Below are 19,516 nucleotides of genomic sequence, written 5' to 3' on the forward strand. Positions count from 1 at the left end.
TCCTTCTTAAAAATAACGCATTCAGTCTGGTTGGTGCTACTCTATGGACATGAGTGTAGGCCGTCCACTGAAGCATGGGCAGCCTACTAGGGCTCACACTTCCGAAAAAAATCCTCTCACTAACTCCTCAGGTAGCGGCAGGCCTTAGAAGCCTCCCTCCCATCTATCATTTAACTTTGATTGGCTTGATCTTGTACAAGTCTTGTGTAGGCGACCACAGCTGCCATATGGGCATGAATACAATGGTCCTGTCGTCTTCAGAAGGCACTGTTGATAGTAATCTTCCTGGAACTCTGGCTCTTAAAATCCTTCCACCTCTTTTATGAAGCTTCCTGAGTCTTCAGAGGAGGAATGTGATGTAGATGTTGCATTTAGGACTGAGCACTCCACCATCACCCAAATCCTGTTAATTAGTTAATGTCTTATTTTCTAGATTTTTCTGAAAATCATGTTTTATATTTTTTAAAAATATGAAATATCATGAATAAGCTACAAAATCAAACCTCAGTTCAAAGAGCCAGATTCTACTTTTGAGATTAATGATTATTCCCAAGTTTCAGTTTCTTTTCTCCCCTCCCTTTTAAAAATGTTTTTTTTAAGTAATTTTTTTTGGTTTATACATGTGTACATCTTACTGGGATTGGGATTTAGCTGGCTGGTAGAGCACTTGTCTAACAAGCACATGGCCTTGGGTCCCTGGGGGAAACAAAGAGCTAGAGCAATGTGTGTTTCACATCTCCTTCCACGGTCTTGGAATTACAGGCCTTTGTACTGTACTTGGTTTATGTGGAACCGAGGATCAGATCAGCTCTTTGTACCTGGTTGGCAAGCCTTCTACCACCTGACCATCCATCACTGACCTAACCCATGCCTCCTTAAACTTGGAGATAAGACCAAGCATGGGATGATTATATGTTTAAAAGGAGTATTAAAGTAGTGTGTGTGTGTGTGTGTGTGTGTGTGTGTGTGTGTGTGTACTGCACGTAATTGATTATCAATTTTCTTTGTTTTGTGAAAGACTTGTATTAGAAGCAAAGCCTACAATTCAAAAAAATGATAAGAGAAACTGACTAATGAAAGGGAAACAGATTCTGGTGACACATTAGAGCCAGAATATGATCTTTCATACCATGAGTAGATTCTCATGCATTTTTTTTTTTTTTTTTTAGTTCTTTTTTTCGGAGCTGGGGACCGAACCCAGGGCCTTGCGCTTCCTAGGTAAGCGCTCTACCACTGAGCTAAATCCCCAGCCCCATCTCATGCATTTTTTATGAGTTCCTTTTATCAAATAGTATTGTTTAATAACTTTATAAAGTTGTGTGTGTGTGTGTGTGCATGTGTGTGCGCGCGCGTGTGTGTGTGTGTCGCATGATGTGTGTGTGGCATATGCACATTGAAGTACAGACTTTTGTGTAAGCACAAGCTGACATCACAGCAGTGTCCTCTGCACCTTACTATCTGGTGTCTTAGTATTATGAAGCAACATGACCAGAGTTACTTGTAGATGAAACAGTTCATTAAGCTTCCTTACAACCATGTGTCACTAAAGAAAGTCAGGACAGGAACTCAAACAGGACAGGTACCTGGAGACAGGAGGAGGATATGGAGGAGTGCCCGGTGAATTGGCTTGCTCCCCATGGCGCTTGCTCAGCACCACCAACCTGGGGAATGGCACCACCCATAATGGGCTGGGCTCTTCCACATCAATCCCTAGTTAAGAAAAATGCTTTACAGCCTTGCCCACAGCCCAGTCTTCTGGAGAAATTTCTCAATTGAGGTTCTGTTCTCAGATTACAACTCTAGCTTATGTCAAGTTGCCATAAAACTAGACATTGTACCAGGGGCAGAATCTCTCACTGAACCAGAAGCCAGCAATTTGAGTAGGTTAGCTAGCCAGTGAGCTTCAGGGGGTCCACCTATTTCCCCTCACAGGCACATGCCAGCATGCCTGGCTTTACATGAGTTCTGAGTATCCAAGGTTGGGCCTTCAGATCTGCACAGTAGGCTCTTTACCAACACACAGCCTTCTATGCCTCTCCGCCCATTCTTTATGCAGAAGCTGGTGGCTGTGCTATTCCTTTCAGCAGTGTGAATGGACAGTAGGTGCAGAATGGTCAGACTAAAGGAAAAGGATCGTTATAATGACTGTTCAGAAGAGATGAACAGAGCAGCCCCTCTTCTAATCTGCTGCTTTTCTGACTGGCACTTTGACACTCATTGCTGATCATACAGTTTCTCATCTGGCATGCCTTTCCTGTTTCCAGTCTCCTTTTAAGACATAATTTTTCAATTGAACCATTCTAGGTGTATGTGCTTTTAGTATAAGATTTTCTAAAAACAAAAGAACCAGATGATGTTCATGTGCTTAGCAGTGCGCTAGATATTTTGCAATTTATTAAAAGGTGAAAATCATTATTTCTATGGAAGGAAACTAAAGGTTAGAGAATAGGTACTTTTCAATATTGTATTTAAAAAATCAATTTAGTACTTAAGTTGTATGCATGGCCTTCTGGATAGCTGAAGGTAATGGTTAACAGCTTTTCAAAAATTATCTCTTTAAAGAGAAAATAACTATATCTATAAAATTTTTATATAAACTACCATCTTCAACATTACTTGTAGACAGATAATGCCAAACTACAATATAATTACATTTTAATGTGGCAACAGTCTCCTACAGGCTTCCTTCCCACTGCTACAAGGCCTTGTGAGCAAAATTAGACATGTGTCACTGAAATAGAAGGAGCACTAGTAAAGGGAGAGTTTGAAGTGTTACCAGAATGACTATTCATTCATTCAAAATCTAAATAGATCTTCATCAAAGTCATGAGGTAGATCAATCTATAAGCCATTTTAAAAGCCAGAGAACTGTATAAAGAGATCAATTTTTGTTCAATTTTTGTTAAAGCAGTAAATGTGATTTAAAGACATAGTTGTCTAAATAAAACCTTCCTAGGACCAAAACCAAACAAAGAAACAAAACAACCCAGAGTCCGTTAGACAAGATCTCTATTTAAAAATAAGACAGAAACAAAAGTTATAATGAGCTATTGCATAATATTGGGAAGGAATTTACAAATCATGTGAGGGAAATTCCTCACACTTTTGAAATAACGGTGAAACAAAAGAAAACTAGTGGCCTGTATTTTAAATAGAATTAAGCACATTCATTGAGGATATGAAAATTAGGATTTTCAAAGACTGAAAAGAGCCAAGAAAATAAAAGTAAGGCAAGGTTAATAAGGCTATTAGTAGAAATGAAAGCCATAAGAGCAACTAACACTCCTGTTAAAGGAGAAAGTGTTCTAAACCAGGAGAACTTTGGGGGACTGGGAAAGACTTACTTTGCAAAGGCTCACTGAAGAGCTGTATCTTGAAGGGACTCACTAGGTAAGTATCTGAATGTTGAAGGTGTGCTATCTTTGCGTGTACCTCAAAGAATGAGCCAAGTAAGAACTGAAACTATTAAGTTTAAGTTGATTATTTCAAGTATTTCACCCCAGTGTCCGAAAATAATTCACCCAACAGACATATACTAGTAAAACAATTAGATTTGAAAGATAAAAATCCTTATAAAGGAATGAATATAAAAGCAAAAGAATTAAAACTATCTTAAAACTTATTCGGAAGCACAAGAGACCTCAGAAAGCAAAGGCAATCCTGAGTGGAGACGAATGGTTGGCTGTAATACTGTATCTGATTCATGTTACATTACAGAGTCATAGTAACACACACACACACACACACACACACACACGCATTCACATGCATGCACATCAATGGAACAGAATAAAAAAGATTCAGACATAAACTCACAAAGATACAGCCACCTGGTGTTGAGCAAAGATACCAAAAGTGCTCACTGGAGGAAAAACAGTTCTCAAATAAACAGTGCTGTGAAAACTGTAACTTTCTGGATACACGAAACTAGATCTTTATGTCTCACCCTACGCAAATGGTAACTCCATATGGCCAAGGACTTTAGCATAAGACCTGAACTCAAGGTTTGTGGATGAAAAAGTAAACTACTTGAAGATAAAAGCATAGGTAAGAGTTTTCTGATAGGACTGCAGCCATTCAGAAATAAAGTCAGTGATCAAAAATGCCACCTCAGGAAGTTAAAAGGCTTCTGACAGCAAATAAAACACTTAGCCAAGTGAGGAGACGGTTTACACAATGGGAGATCTTTGCCAGCTCTGTAGCTAAGTGTTCCTATCTAGAGGAATCTAAAACTTGAGGTGGAAGGCACTCCAGTCTTAAAGAGAAAGACACAAAGACCTAAAATCAGGGTTTTCAAGACAAATGGCCAAAGAAAAGTTTTTTAAATGTTCAACATCTTTATCAGGGAAATTCTAAACAAAACTACTTTGAGACTTTTGTTACATCTCAGAATGGCTATTACAAGAAAGTAAATGAGAACACATGCAGGCGAGGGTGTCGGGAATGGAGGTCCATTATTCACTGTTGCTAGGAATGAAAACTGATGTGGCCACTTTGGAAATCAGTGTTGAAGTTTCTCAAAAAGCCAAAAATCGAATTACCCCATTGTATGACCCAGCTGTACGACCTTTGGTTGGCTATACATTCAATGGATTCCACATCTTATACAGACACTTATGAGATTCTCATCTATGGTTAGTGCTATTCTATTCATAATATCAGGAAGTGAAATCAACCTATGTGTCTCTCAAAAAAGAAATGGGTAACGAAAATGTGGTACATATGCAGAATGAAACTATCCAATTGTAAAGGAAAATGAAAGGTGACATTTGCAGGAACATGAGTGGATCTGAAAAATACTACGTGAGATTTACTCAGGCTCAGAAGGGTAAGCATTACATGGTATCTCTCACATGTAGATCTTAGCTTATAATTTTTATATATTTTATTTTCATAGGAGTAAGTGAGTATAAACAACAGAAAACTTTAGGGGAATTCCCTAAAGTGGAATTAGGGGAGGAAGGTTGATTTGACTCATCCGAGAAGAAGGGAAACACTGGGAGCAATAGGATTTAATTAGTAACTGAGGACAGGGTCATGGGGAAGGTGAACCAAAAGTAAACATGAAAATGACATAAAGAACCCTGCTACTTTGTAAACTAACTTAAAAAGAAAGAAGTATGGCTCTGAGACAGCACAGCACTGGATGCTCTTCTGGAGGACCTGAGTTTAATTCCTAGCACCCACATAGTGTCTCACACCATCTATAACCCCAGTCCTAGGGGATCTGATGTGCTGTTCTAACTTCTGTGGACATCAGGTATACAAATTCTTAAATCTGAAAAAAAATGTTAAGTAAATCATTTTTGAAAGATAACTTTAAGTTAGGTTTTTATATTTAGAGAATTAGTTTGGAAAGAATTTGTTTTAGGGGCTCCTTAAGGTCATTGAAATGTCTGTGATCAAGTAATTATTATCAAATAAGTTCTGTTAAGTTCTTTATTATTTCCAGTAGACTTATCATTTTAAGGATGTATCTTAAGGACTCTTCAGTCATATTTTTAATGTAATCTTTACACATTATAAAATAAAAGGTGTCATATCTGACCTTGAGAATCACAATGCCTACCATTTTGTTTCAAGTTGAATAATAGCAGCAAACCCTTATATTTCCTCCATGAATTTGATTTTCAGAAATAACAGGTCTGACTGAATATAATTTAGCTCGGTGCTAGATGCTAAATAGTTATTTTTTGGCCAAAATAGGCCAGAGTTAGGCAGAGTAAAGCATATCAAAGATGTGTATTTATAGTCATTTTTTGAATGTTTTTGTTTTGGTTTTTACTTTTGAACAGGTGACGTAGACCTTAAATGCAATGAGTTCCATATATAATTTATAAGCATGATGGAAAAAGTACACTGCATTTGTAACCCTGAAATGAAATTTGGCCTTTTATTTTTTTTTCCTTTTTAAATTATTTTATTTAATTACACTCCAGCAGTTGTCTCTCACCTACTACATGTTCCTACTCTGGCAGTTCCTTATCTCATTCCTTCTCCACTTTACCTTTACACTTTACCTTTGTCCCCCCCACCCCCCACCCCCACACACCATGCATCTCCCGTCCATAGAGCCTCAAGTCTCTCAAGATTATATGGATCTTCTTGTACTGAGGTCTGACCAGGCAGTCCTCTGCTGTATGTGCTGAGGGCCTAAAACCAGCTCATGTATGCTGCCTGGTTGGTGGCTCAGTCTCTAGGAGCTCTCAAAAGTCCAGGATGGTTGGGACTGCAGGTCTTCATATTGGATTGTCCTCCCTTCAGCTTCTTCAATCCTAATACAATCATAGGGGTCCCCGACTTCAGTCCAGTGGTTGGGTGTGAGTATCTGTGTCTTGTCTCAGTCAGCCTCTGGTAGGGCCTCTCAAAGGACAGCCGTACTAGGCTCCTGTCTGTAAGTACATCAGTAGTGTCAGGCCTTGGTGTGCCCGCAGGAAATAGATCCCAATTGGGCTCTTCCACTTGAGACCCTATCTAGCTCCTGGAGATGGACTCTTCAAGTTCCCTCTGCCCACTGGGCATTTCAGGTAAGGTCACCCCCATTGAGTCCTGAGATTCTCTTAGATCTCGCATCTCTGCAACATTCTAAAGGGTCCCTACAACTCCAAACCCAGAGACTGCATATTTCTATTCATTCTGTTGGCCCTCTGGACTTCTCTCCTGTTAGCCCCCATTCCTGATCCTTTTTACCCTTTCCAATCTCTTTGCCATTTCCAACTCAGGTCCCTTCCTTTCTTGTCTCCAGTGATTATTTTCTTCCCCCCTTTTCATGGGATTTAAACATCAACTTTTGGGTGTTCTCGCTTGTTAAATTTCTTACAGTCTGTGCATTGTATCTTGGGTATTCTGTGTTTTTTCACTAATATTTATCTTTCAGTGCGTACATACCATACATGTCCTTCTGGGTCTGGATATCTCCTTTAGATAATATTTTCTTTTTTTTTTTTTTTTGGTTTTTAACTATTGACTCTGTTGATAAATATTTAAATACTGAACAAAATAAAACAAATAAATAAGTAGGTAAAATATTGAACAAGATAAGATCCACAGATCTCTCTGGCCATGTGCCAGTGTGACAAGGAGCTGCAGGCCTTGCAATGCACAGCAATCCTTAGAGCCCCTGAATCCCAGCTGTGAGGGGTGATCACCATGCGGCTTGGATGAAAAGACAGTGTAACTCAGCTATGATGGCATGTTTTCTGTATTAAAACTGTCTTTCTTCATTTATTCCAAGTTCTGATTTATGTTGTCATTAGTGAGAAATTTCTTGAAAACCTTAATTTTTTTTTAAGAAACTTTTTTTTAATTCACATTTCAAATGTTATCCCCTTACCTGGTTTCCCAGCCATAAACCCTCTATCCCATGCCCCCTCCCCCTACTTGTATGAGGGTGTTCCCTCTCCCCAACAACCCACCCCTTCCCTCCTCCCTGACATTCCCCTACACTGGGGGTTCCAGCCTTGGCAGGATCAAGGGCTTCTCCTCCTATTGACTCCCAACAAGACCATCCTCTGCTACGTATGCAGCTGGAGCCATGGGTCTGTCCATGTGCACTCATTGGATGGTGGTTTAGTGCCTGGGAGCTCTGGTTAGTATTGTTGTTCTTAAGGGTTCCAAACATGTTCTGTTCCTTCAATCCTTTGTCTAACTCCTTTCAAATGGGGACCCCATTCTCAGTCCAATGGTTGGCTGCTAGCATTCCCCTCTGTATTTGTCATGCTCTGGCAGAGCCTCTCAGGAGACAGCTATATCAGGCTCCTGTCAGCATGCACTTCCTTGACATCAGCAATAGTGTCTGGGTTTGGTGGCTGTGTGTATATGGTCTGGATCCTCAGGTGGGGCAGGCTCTGAATGGCCTTTCCTTCAATCTCTTCCCCAAACTTTGTCTTCATATCCCCTCCTATGGATATATTTGTTGCTCCTTTTAAGAAGGACTGAAGCATCCCCACTTTAGTTGTCCTTTTTTTAAGCTTCATGTGGTCTGTGGATTGTATCTTGGGTAAGTCGAGCTTTTGGGCTAATACCCACTTATCAGTGAGTGCACACCATGTGTGCGGTTTGTTGTTGTTGTTATTGTGTTACTTCATTAAGGATGATGTTTTCTAGCTCCATCCATTTGCCTACGAATTTCATAAAGTCGTTGTTTTTGATAGCTGAGTAATATTCCATTGTGTAGATGTACCACATTTTCTGTATCCGTTCCTCTGTTGAAGGGCATCTGGGTTCTTTGCACCTTCTAGGTTTATAAATAAGGCTGCTATGAACATAGTGGAGCATGTGTCTTTGTTATATGTTGGAGCATCTTTTGGGAATATGCCCAGGAGAGGTAGAGCTGGGTTCTCAGGTAGTTCAATGTCCAATTTCTGAGGAACTTACAGACTGATTTCCAGAATGGTTGTATGAGTCTGCAATCACCCTAACAATGGAGGAGTGTTCCTCTTTCTCCACATCTTCCCAGCATCCGTTGTTTCCTGAGTTTTTTATCTTAGCCATTCTCACTGGTGTGAGAATCTCAGGGTTGTTTTGATTTGCATTTCCCTGATGACTAAGGTTGTTGAACATTTACTTATAGGAGCTTCTCAGCCATTTGATATTCCTCAACTGAGAATTCATTATTTTCCTCTGTACCCCATTTTTTAATAGGGTTATTTGACTCTCTAGAGTCTAACTTGAGTTCTTTGTATAGATTGGATATTAGCCCTCTATCATATGTAGGATTGGTAAAGATCTTTTCCCAATCTATTGGTTGCCATTTTGTCCTAATGACAGTGTTTTTTGCCTTACAGAAACTTTGCGATTTTAAGAGGTCCCATTTGTCAATTCTTGATCTTAGAAGATAAGCCATTGGTGTTGTGTTCAGGAAATTTTCCCCAGTGGCTATGTGTTTGAGAGTCTTCCCCACTTTTTCTTCTATTAGTTTGAGTGTATCTGGTTTGACGTGGAGGTCCTGGATCCACTTGGACTTGAGCTTTGTACAGGGCGCGATAAGAACGGATCGAACGTGCTGAACTCCAGTTGAACCAGCATCATTTGTTAAAAATGCTATCTTTTTTCCACTGGATGGTTTTAGCTGCTTTGACAAAGATCAAGTGACCATAGGTGTGTGAGTTCATGTCTGGGTCTTCAATTCTATTCCAGTGATCTACCTGCCTGTCTCTATACCAATGCCATACACTTTTTTTTTTAATCACTATTGCTCTGTAATACAGTGTGAGGTCAGTGATGGTGATTTCCCCAGAAGTTCTTTTGTTGTTGAGAATAGTTGTCTCTATCCTGGGTTTTTTGTTATTCCAAATGAATTTGCCAATTGCTCTTTCTAATTCTATGAAGAATTGAGTTGGAATTTTGATGGGGATTACATTGAATCTTTTGGCAAAATGGCCACATTTACAATATTAATCCTGCCAATCCATGAGCATGGGAGATCTTTCCATCTTCTGAGATCTTCTTCAATTTCTTTCTTCAGAGACTTGAAGTTCTTGTCATACAGAGCTTTCATTTGCTTGGGTAGAGTAACACCAAGGTATTTTATATTATTTGTGACTATTGTGAAGGATGTCATTTCCCTAGTTTCTTTCTCAGTCCGTTTATCCTTTGAGTAGAGGAAGGCTACTCGTTTGTTTGAGTTACTTTTATATCCAGCCACTTTGTTGAAGTTGTTTAACAGGTTTAGGAGTTCTCTGGTGGAATTTTTGGGGTCATTAAGTATAGTATCATATCATCTGCAAATAGTGTATTTTGATTGCTTCCCTTCCAATTTGTATCCCTTTGGCCTCCTTTTGTTGCCCGATTGCTCTGGCTAGGACTTCAAGTACTATACTGAATAGGTAGGGAGAGAGTGGGCAGCCTTGTCTAGTACCTGATTTTAGTGGGATTACTTCAAGTTTCTCTCCATTTAGTTTAGCTACTAGTTTGCTGTATATTGTTTTTACTATGTTTTGATATGGGCTTTGAATTCCTGATCTTTCCAAGATTTTTAACATGAAGGGGTGTTGAATTTTGTCAAATGCTTTCTCAGCATCCAATAAGATGATCATCTGGATTTTTTCTTTGAGTTTGTTTATATGGTGGATTAGGTTGATGGATTTCCATATATTGAACGAGCCCTGAATTTCTGGGATGAAGCCTACTTTGATCATGATGGATGATCATTTTGATGTGTTCTTGGATTCAGTTTGTGAGAATTTTATTGAGTATTTTTAAGTCATTATTCATAAAGGAAATTGGTCTGAATTTTCCTTTCTTTGTTGGGTCAAGCTGTTAGTGTGTGCTCTCTCCAATTTCTTTTTGGAGGCATTCGGAGCCATGAGTTTTCCTCTTAGTGCTGCCTTCACGGTGTTCCATAAGTTTGCGGATGTTGTTTCTTCATTTTCATTAAATTTTAAAAAGTCTTTAATTTCTTTATTTCTTCCTTGGCCAAGTTATCATTGAGTAGAGCATTGTTCAGCTTCCATGTATATGTGGGCTTTCTGTTGTTTTTGTTATTGAAGACTGGCCTTAGTCCATGGTGATCTGATAGGATGCATGGGATTATTTCAGTCTTCTTGTATCTGTTGAGACCTGTTTAGTGACCAATTGTATGGTCAGTTTTAGAGAAGGTACCATGAGGTGCTGAGGTATATTCTTTTGTTTTAGGATGAAATGTTCTATAGATATCTGTTAAGTCCATTTGGTTCATAACTTCTGTTAGTGTCTCTGTGTCTCTGTTTAGTTTCTGTTTCCATGATTTGTCTATTGCTGAGAGTGGGGTGTTGAATTCTCGAAATATATTATTGTGTGAGGTGCAATGTGTGCTTTGAGTAAGGTTTCTTTTATGAATGTAGGTTTCCTTGCATTTGGAGCATAGATGTTCATGATTGAGAATTCACCTTGGTGGGTTATTTTTAATGAATATGAAGTGTCCTTTTTTGATGACTTTTGGTTGAAAGTCAGTTTTATTGAATATTAGATTGGCTCTTCCGTCTTTTCTCTTGGGATCATTTGCTTGGAAAGTTGTTTTCCAGCCTTTTATCTGAGGTCACTGAGCTGTGTTTCCTGTGTGCAGCAAAATGCTAGGCCCTCTTTTCGTATCCAGTCTGTTAGTCTTTTTATTGGGGAATTGAGTCCATTAATATTAAGAGATATTAAGAAATAGTGATTGTCGCTTCCTGTTGCTTTTGTTGTTAAAGGTGGAATTGTGTTTGTGTGCTTTTCTTCTTTAGGTTTGTTGCAAAAAGATTAGTTTCTTGCTTTTTCTAGAGTGTAGCTTACTTCCTTGTGTTGGGCTTTACCATTTATTATCCTTTGTGGCGCTGGATTTGTAGGAAGATATTGTGTAAATTTGGTTTTGTCATGAATATCTTGGTTTCTCCATCTATGTTAATTGAGAGTTTGCTGGATAAAGTAACCTGGGCTGGCATTTGTGTTCTCTTAGGGTCTGTATGACATCAGTCCAGGATCTTCTGGCTTTCATAGTCTCTGGTAAAGTCTGGTGTGATTCTGATAGGTCTGCCTTTATATGTTACTTGACCTTTTTCCCTTACTGCTTTTAATATTCTTTCTTTGTTTGGTGCATTTGGTGTTTTGACTATTATGTGACAGGAGGAGTTTCTTTTCTGGTCCAATCTATTTAGAGTTCTGTAGGCTTCTTGTATGTTTATGGGCATCTCTTTCTTGAGGTTAGGGAAGTTTTCTTCTATAATTTTATTGAAGAATTTACTAGCCCTTTAAGTTAGGAATCTTCACCCTCTTCTACACCTATTTTCCTTAAATTTGATCTTTTCATTGTGCCCTAGATTTCCTGGATGTTTCGTGTTAGGAGCTTTTTGTGTTTTACATTTCCTTTGATGATTGTTTCAATGTTTTCTATGTTCTCTTCTGCCCCTGAGATTCTCTCTTCTATCTCTTGTATTCTGTTAGTTATGTTTGCGTCTATGACTCCTGATTTTTTTTACTAGGTTTTCTCTCACCAGGGTTGTCTCCCTTTGTAATTTCTTTATTGTTTCTATTTCCATTTTTAGATCCTGGATGGTTTTGTTCAATTCTTTTACCTGTTCCATTGTGTTTTCCTGTAATTCTTTAAGTGATTTTTGTCTTTCCTCTTTAAGGGCTTCTACTTGTTTACCTGTGTTTTTCTATACTTTTTTAAGGGAATTATTTATATCTTTCTTACAATCCTGTATCATCATCATGAGATATGATTTTAAGTCCAAATCTTGATTTTCTGCTGTGTTGGGATATCCAGTATTTGCTTTGGTGGGAGAACTGGGCCCTGATGATGCCAATCACCTTGGTTTCTGTTGCTTAGGTTCCTGTGCTTGCCTCTCTCCATCTGGTTATCTCTGGTGTTAACTGGTCTTGCTGTCTCTGATAGTAGCTTGACCCTCCTGTAAGCCTGTGTGTCGGCACTCCTGGAGACCAGGTTTTTCCCAGAAGGATCTGGGTACAGAGAGCTGTCACAGGCTCAGCTCTGGGTGCAGGTAGAAACAGAAACTGTACTTTTTTTTTTTTTTTTTTTCCGGAGCTGAGGACTGAACCCAGGGCCTTGCGCTTGCCTAGCTAAATCCCCAACCCCTGTACTGTTTTTTAAATCCTGATTTAACTCTTCCTTTGAAAAAAATTACTGTTATAAGAGTGTACATATAGATGTTTTATATTTTATATATTAATACACCATATATCATTCGAAATGCCTCTCCTTTTGTATATGCAAATTGTGTTTTATCATATTTAATCCTTTTCGTAATTCAGAAAAAAGAACATTATTATTATTAACATCCTCCTCGATGAAGAATTGAAAGTAATAAGATAATATATTATCTAAGGTTGATATACCTGGTCTTAATAGGTTGAAACTTAACATGTAAAGGGAAAGTTCAGTGCATAGATATTAATCAGCTGTTCTAAGAAAGCCTCAGTTAAAGATTGATAATTGGTAAAAGAACACTAGCTTGCCACATTTGAAGTCTATTATAACAATTCCAACAGTGGGAGGCTAAGGCAGGTTGCAGTAGTTCAAGGCCATCCTGGGCTAAAGTGTGAGTTCTGCCTCAAAGGGAAAACTGAAAATTTAAGAAGAAAAAACCCTCTGGCAATAAGTTCCAAAGGGATTCATAGTTACATGTAACAGAACAAAACAAAACAAAATGAATCTTTGGCAGTTTGAGAAAAAGTGACCCTTTCAGGTAATGCTCAACCACTGACACTATGACACATTGCTATCTGCAGATCTTTTCATCAAGAACTGCAGAATTGTGTCATCCACCACCCCTCCCATCACACACTGAGAATCTTGGTGTTTTAAAAAGGCTTACAGTTAGGTTACATTAGTGGTTCTAGGCCACAGGCACGTGTCACCCCATTTTTGTGAAGCATTTGGGGGAGAACTGATGGAGATGTTCCTTTCCATATATATTTTTAAATATGTTGAAAAGCCAAAGTGAGCAGTGAACAAGATTCAAGCATTTAAAAGGAAAGTTAGAAAAACACTTTGCATTATGTTTGGTGCTACTAGTCATTAAAATTAGGTCATCCAGCTCCTTACTTTAATTCATGATATTTTTTCTATATAGAATTATTACAAGGGACATACTTACCATATGATTGAGATATGTTTCTTGCCATAATTAATTTGCAATAGGATATGTTCACTGATATAGCCTAAAATCCCTTAGATGCATGGTTAGTTAGACTTAATCTCTCTGTATATGGGTCAATGATACGAACTAGTTTCTATATTTGAAGAACATTGTTTTCATTCCCTGGACTGTGGGGACTTTCCCAAGATGGTGATACCTGCACTAGGTCTCAGCATAGCCCTCTGACCTTCTTAACACCTCTGCCTTCCTGGATGTTACCCTGCACAGTGACAGTAATTTTATGTATTCTGTGAGAGGGCATGGCTTAGCCACAATGCAGCTAAACTTAGTCATTGGATAAGTACTTGGGATCATTTATTTTTAATAAGTTTCATGCTGCTCTACTGTCTTCTACCTGCTTAAGCTGTAGCTTCTACTCTCAAGTATATTTTCATTGCTCTTTTACTTGATCAGTGTGTAAAGTAAATAGTATTAAAAGCTAGCACCTTTTTTCGCTGCAAGAATAAGCTGTCCTTAAGACATTCTGCAGGAGTAGAATAGCTCCCACATATAATCTATAAAGGCCAGATACTTAATTTTCTCTCTCTACCCACCATCTCTCTATGGTTACCTCCCTGAGTAGCATATAGGCATAAGAATTAGCCATTTATACTGCTTGTTACACTGTGTGTGTCCCCCACACACTTTGATTCCTCCTTGTCTCCTCTTTAGACTTTTGATTCTAGAACATTACTATAAATAGAAGCAGAGAAGGAAGGCTGGGGAGATAACCGTGTCAGTAAAATGTCTGCTGTACATATGTGAAGACCTGAGTTCAGGTCCTAGTATCCACAAAAAAGCCATATTGACGTATTCCTATAACCCCAGTGTTAAGTGAGCAGGGTGTGGTGGCAGGAAAATTCCTTGGAGCTCATTGGCCAGTTAACCAAATTGATGAATTCCAGGTCTAGTCAGAGACTGACTTAAAAGAAAAAAAGATAACAATAAAGGAAGGCACCTGACATCCAATTCTGTTCCCACATTCAGGTGAGGACCACACACGCACACCACACACAGAAGCAGCAAACATGGAACATCTTCAGATTGTGCTGGCATGCCATCTTCTAGTCTCTGGTGTCAGCAGTGCCAGCATTGGCTGGCTTGTGAGGCCCAACAGCAAGTGGCCCTGCCATCCAAATGCCATAGGCAATGCAGTCTCAGCAAGAATGTTCTCTATTTTATCTAATTTGTGCTGGTTCTTTTCTGTGCATACGCATTGCAAGCTGCCAGATAGTTTCTCCATAAATTCCTCACGTGAACAAGAAGATCAGCTTATGTTGTCTGTAATTTACGGTGCTGATTGATTCATGTTATTTGAATCTAATTGGAGTTCTTTAACTGCCTTTGTGTTGGGCATAGCAATTTAAGTCTTGGTGTTTGTGGAAAGGAAGAAGATGCTAAACTTAGATAATTACACGTCTTTCATGAGTATTTGCCAAATATTTGAAAATTGGGCAGAACTTAGGTCAGATCTCTTGCAAAACCAAACCAAAACCCAGCTGTCAATCTTCCTGACTAACAGAACTGTGACCTTTTACAAAAGGAGGCTGCTGAAAAGTGAGACAGGAACCCCAAAAATGAACCAGAGAAGAGAAATCTCTCTGTAGGACAGATGCAAGAAGCCAACCCGAGATCTACATGGTCTATTAAGCTTCCCGCACAGTACCAACTGGAGTCACTTGGCATTGCCAGCTAGAACAAAAGCAGTCTTTAGGAGAGTAATGAGACAGAATTCAGAGTTTAGGGTCCAAAATCCATGGTGCCCAGGATCAGCTCAAAACTTCACATAAGAATAAGCCTAGAAATTGCTATTGTCTCAAGGAGAAAGACCTGAACAAATGCTAGATTCAAGGTAAACCTTCTCTTAGAATCATTTGACAAGTATTATGTTCAATAAGACTTTTAAAATGTTCATTATAAATGAAAGACTGAACAGTTTCACCAGATAATTCAATGGCTAATATTTCCACGTGACTTTTTCCTCACTAGAAAAATCCCTTTGCAAGCCTCTTGTCATATGTTCTAGTCTAGACTGTTGGACTTTCTCCATGACTTCTGCTGCTGCTCCTGCTGCTGCTGTTTTTTGATGTCTATAAGAAGTCCCCTTTCTTCTTTCCTTGGTTGTACTCTCTTCAGCTCAGACAGGAGAGAGAGAGCCCTGTTGTTTGCGTTTTTAAAAGTCTAGTATCAGAACACAAGGAGCTTGTGCTCCTCAATACTTGAGCTAACAAGGATGAGTGGTAAATGTACAAGAATGTAACCTCAGGAGCACAGAGCTGCCACCAGGGTTCTCCTGGTTGGGTGCCTCACAGGAACCCTCTGTGATTTTCTTCTATAATATCTAGTGTTTATGTGTCTTGTTCTTATAACGCTATTCTTTTTTTTTTTCTTCTTTTTTTTCGGAGCTGGGGACCGAACCCAGGGCCTTGCGCTTGCTAGGCAAGCGCTCTACCACTGAGCTAAATCCCCAACCCCTATAACGCTATTCTTAATAATTATGTAAGTCCTATCTATTAGGAAATTTCTTATCTTAAAAGCACCATTGAAGTGTTTAATTTACCTCCTTTTTCTATTCCTAAGTAATATCATGTATTACTTAAGCAAACACAATTTGAGAACTTTCAACTCGGTGATATCTGCCTTCTGTGAACAGCCCAGAGTACCTTTAATGTTAACCATTCAGTGTAATCTAGATGCTATCATGTGATTCAGGAAACAAGACGCATGAGATTACTGCTAGCTTAGCGGACTACTGTAATAAACCTTTTATTAAATAAGTAGATGAAATATTCTAAACTAACATTAGAACTATAGTTCAAGGACTGGGAAAATGGTTCAGTGGTTCAAGGGTTTGCTGTGCAACCTTAGGACTTGAGTTCAGACCTCTGCTGTCCATGCAGAAATATGACATGGCAGCACACAACTGTATCCCCATCTCTGAGAGATGTAAACGATAACCTAGAGGCTGGCTGGCCAGCAACTCTAGCCATTTCCTGAGCTCCAGAGTCAGTAAGAAACTACTAAGAAATAAGGTGGAGCTGGGTGGTGATGGTGAATTCCTATAATCCCAGCACTTGAGAGGCAGAAACAGGTGGATCTGTGAGTTTAAGGACAACTTGTTCTACAAAGTGAGTTCCAGGACAGACAGGGCTATACAGAGAAACCAAGTTTCGAAGAAACTGAAACCAAAAGAAAGAGTAAGAACTAGGGTAACATGAAGCGATAACACATTTGAATTCAAAGGCTGGGTCCTGGGCTCAACTCAGCTTTGGAAAAAAATAAGTGGATAGAAAAAGATATCCATGTCAAACTCTGGCCTCTGCACACACACATAGGCACTCATACTGACATACATGTGCATTCTACACACAAAAAGGATAGTATGGTAAATAATAAACTAGTAGCATAATTGTTTATGAAGTATTATGTTGTTTAATCATTGTGTTATATAACTGGCAGCACCATCATAGATTTGTTAATTTTAAGTAATATCACTGTACCCATAGTTACATCATCACCAAGCAATAGGAATTTTTCAACTCCATTAAAATACATAATATATGCAGTGTAGTGTCGAGCAAAGCATACTTAACGTTAGCCAGATGGTTTGAATGACAATGGCCCCTATAGGCTTATAGGCAGTGGACTATTGGGAAGTGTGACCTTGTTAGAAGTAGGTATGGCTTTGTTGGAGGAAGTGGAGGACTTACTTTTGGTGTTTTCAGAAGCTTAAGCCAGGCCCAGTGTCTCTCTCTTCCTGACGATTCAGATGTAGACTCTCAGCGCCTTTTTCAGCACCGTGTCTGCGTGTGTGCTGCCGTTTCCAGCCATGATGGTAATGAACGTAAACCTCTGAACCCATAAGCTAGCTCCAACAAAGTGTTCTCCTTCATAAGAATTGCCGTGAGACAGGCGGTGGTGATCATCAAGAGACCTTGATCTTCTGGTGTGTGTGGATATCCAGTACTTGCTTTGGTGGGAGAACTGGGCTCTGATGATGCCAAGTAGTCTTGGTTTCTGTTGCTTAGGTTCCTGCGCTTGCCTTTCGCTATCTGGTTGTCTCTGGTGTTAGCTGGTCTTGCTGTCTCTGACAGTGGCTTGACACTCCTATAAGCCTGGGTGTCAGCACTCCTGTAGACCTGTTTTTCCCCAGCAGGATCTGGGTATAGAGAGCTGTGGGACCAGGTCAGCTCTGGGCACAGGCAGAAACTGGAGGGGCTCTGTTCCAGACTGCTCCTGGATTTGTGCGTCCTGAGGACTCCAGGCAGGCCGCTCAGAGCAGAAGAGTTACCTCTGCTCTCAGGCATGTCAGTGCTCCTGGAGACCGGCTTTCTGGTCTGGGCACAGGCAAAGACTTAGAAACTTCTAAGGGGGCATCAGAACAATTCCTAATCAAGGTAGAAGTTTTAGTACAGTTTTTAAAATAAAACTAGCACATGATGACCAAGACTCAACAGTCTCGGTGAAGGGCAGCCTGCCATATACGCTGAGGAGCCTGACGCAGATGGCACGTGTGAGACCCTGCCTCAAAAAATGTTTAAATGAAATGAAGCAGTGTGTTTTCCAGTGTGCACAGGGATGTGTATACAAGGATGCTTGATTGAAGCTTCATCAGCATTTTTCCAGCATTTTTCCTTACCAAATCTATCATTTCTTTTATTCCATGGACTCAGTTTCTCTCACCTTGTAAATATTCTTGGGATTTAAAGTCCCTGTATTTGCAAGCATCTATGTATCAAAATTTGGTGTCTTACATGTGCCCCCTATTTCTTAGATTGGTGTTAGAAATGGCTCTCTTTTATTCATGGAAAATTTTGCTGGAGAAAGTAGTGAATTGTGAACTGTATGTGGTTATTTCATTTTTCTTAAACTTTATTGAGTATGTTAAATCCAATATAAAATACAAATAAAATGAAAGTGATGGTGGAATCCATGTTGAGAAACCTGTGCCAGTTACAGAGGTGGGGTAACAGACCATTCACTTTCCTTGTTTGATTCTTATTGTAATACTGTTTGCTCCGTCCCTCCTTTTACTGTTTAGATATCCGGAGTCCATTTCTCCTGCTAACATCTCTGAGTCCTCCTGTGTCCTGATGACTCAGACAGACTTGTGTTGACTCAGACAGGCTTGTGTTACAGTCCTTTCCAAGCTTGTCCCTTTCAGTAGCTCTTTGCTTTGTACTGCATTTCTATGGTGTCGAACGCACAGTAATCCAGGAAATATTTAATTTGTTTGTCTTTTTGTCACTCAGAACCATAGCATACTGTTTTAAAGGAAAATTGTCTCATAGATTAAAGAGTATTATGGAATTATATTGTTTTTCTACATAAATGGATAAAGAGATCACAGGATGAAGTTTAAAAAGAGGGACAAAGAAGCAACAAGCCCTGAGAGCACAATATGTAAAGTTTTAAGAGATTCCCCTGTAGGGAAGACTGATCAAAGGAGAGGGAATTGACTCTCCTGTCATCTGACAGAAAAGTAGTGAATCTGCTGTAATCTTGTTATATTTGACTTCACTTAATGGAGGGGGATGGCATATAAAGTGTTTATGTGTTTGGGGTATGTAGAGTATGCCGTGCACTCCCATGAAGATCAGGGGACATCTTTGCGGAGTCTCTGCACAGGGGTTACAGGGAGCATACTCAGGTAGCCAGCACCCCTTATGCAAGCACCCTACCCATTAAGCCATCTCACTAGCCCACTTTATTCTTTTGTTTGTTGTTTGTTGGTTGGTTGGTTTTGTTTTATTTACATCCTGACCACAGTTTTTCCTCCCTCACCCTTCCATGCACCAGCACTCCTTTCTCTTCCGACAGGGGAAGCTTCCCACAGATACCAGCCAGCCTTGGCTCTCAGGCTGCAGTTAGACTAGGTGCATCTGTTTCTCCTGTTGAGG

The 19,516-nt window shown here is 39.5% G+C and overlaps 1 protein-coding gene across 2 annotated transcripts in view; it reads left to right on the forward strand.

The window, feature by feature from the left end:
- Cert1 (ceramide transporter 1) overlaps positions 1 to 19,516 on the forward strand; it is a 104,533-nt gene that overhangs the window by 13,647 nt on the left and 71,370 nt on the right. The window lies entirely within an intron of this gene.

The sequence above is a fragment of the Rattus norvegicus genome, chromosome 2 (genome assembly GCF_036323735.1).
Source record: "Rattus norvegicus strain BN/NHsdMcwi chromosome 2, GRCr8, whole genome shotgun sequence".
Taxonomy (NCBI): Eukaryota; Metazoa; Chordata; class Mammalia; order Rodentia; family Muridae; genus Rattus; species Rattus norvegicus.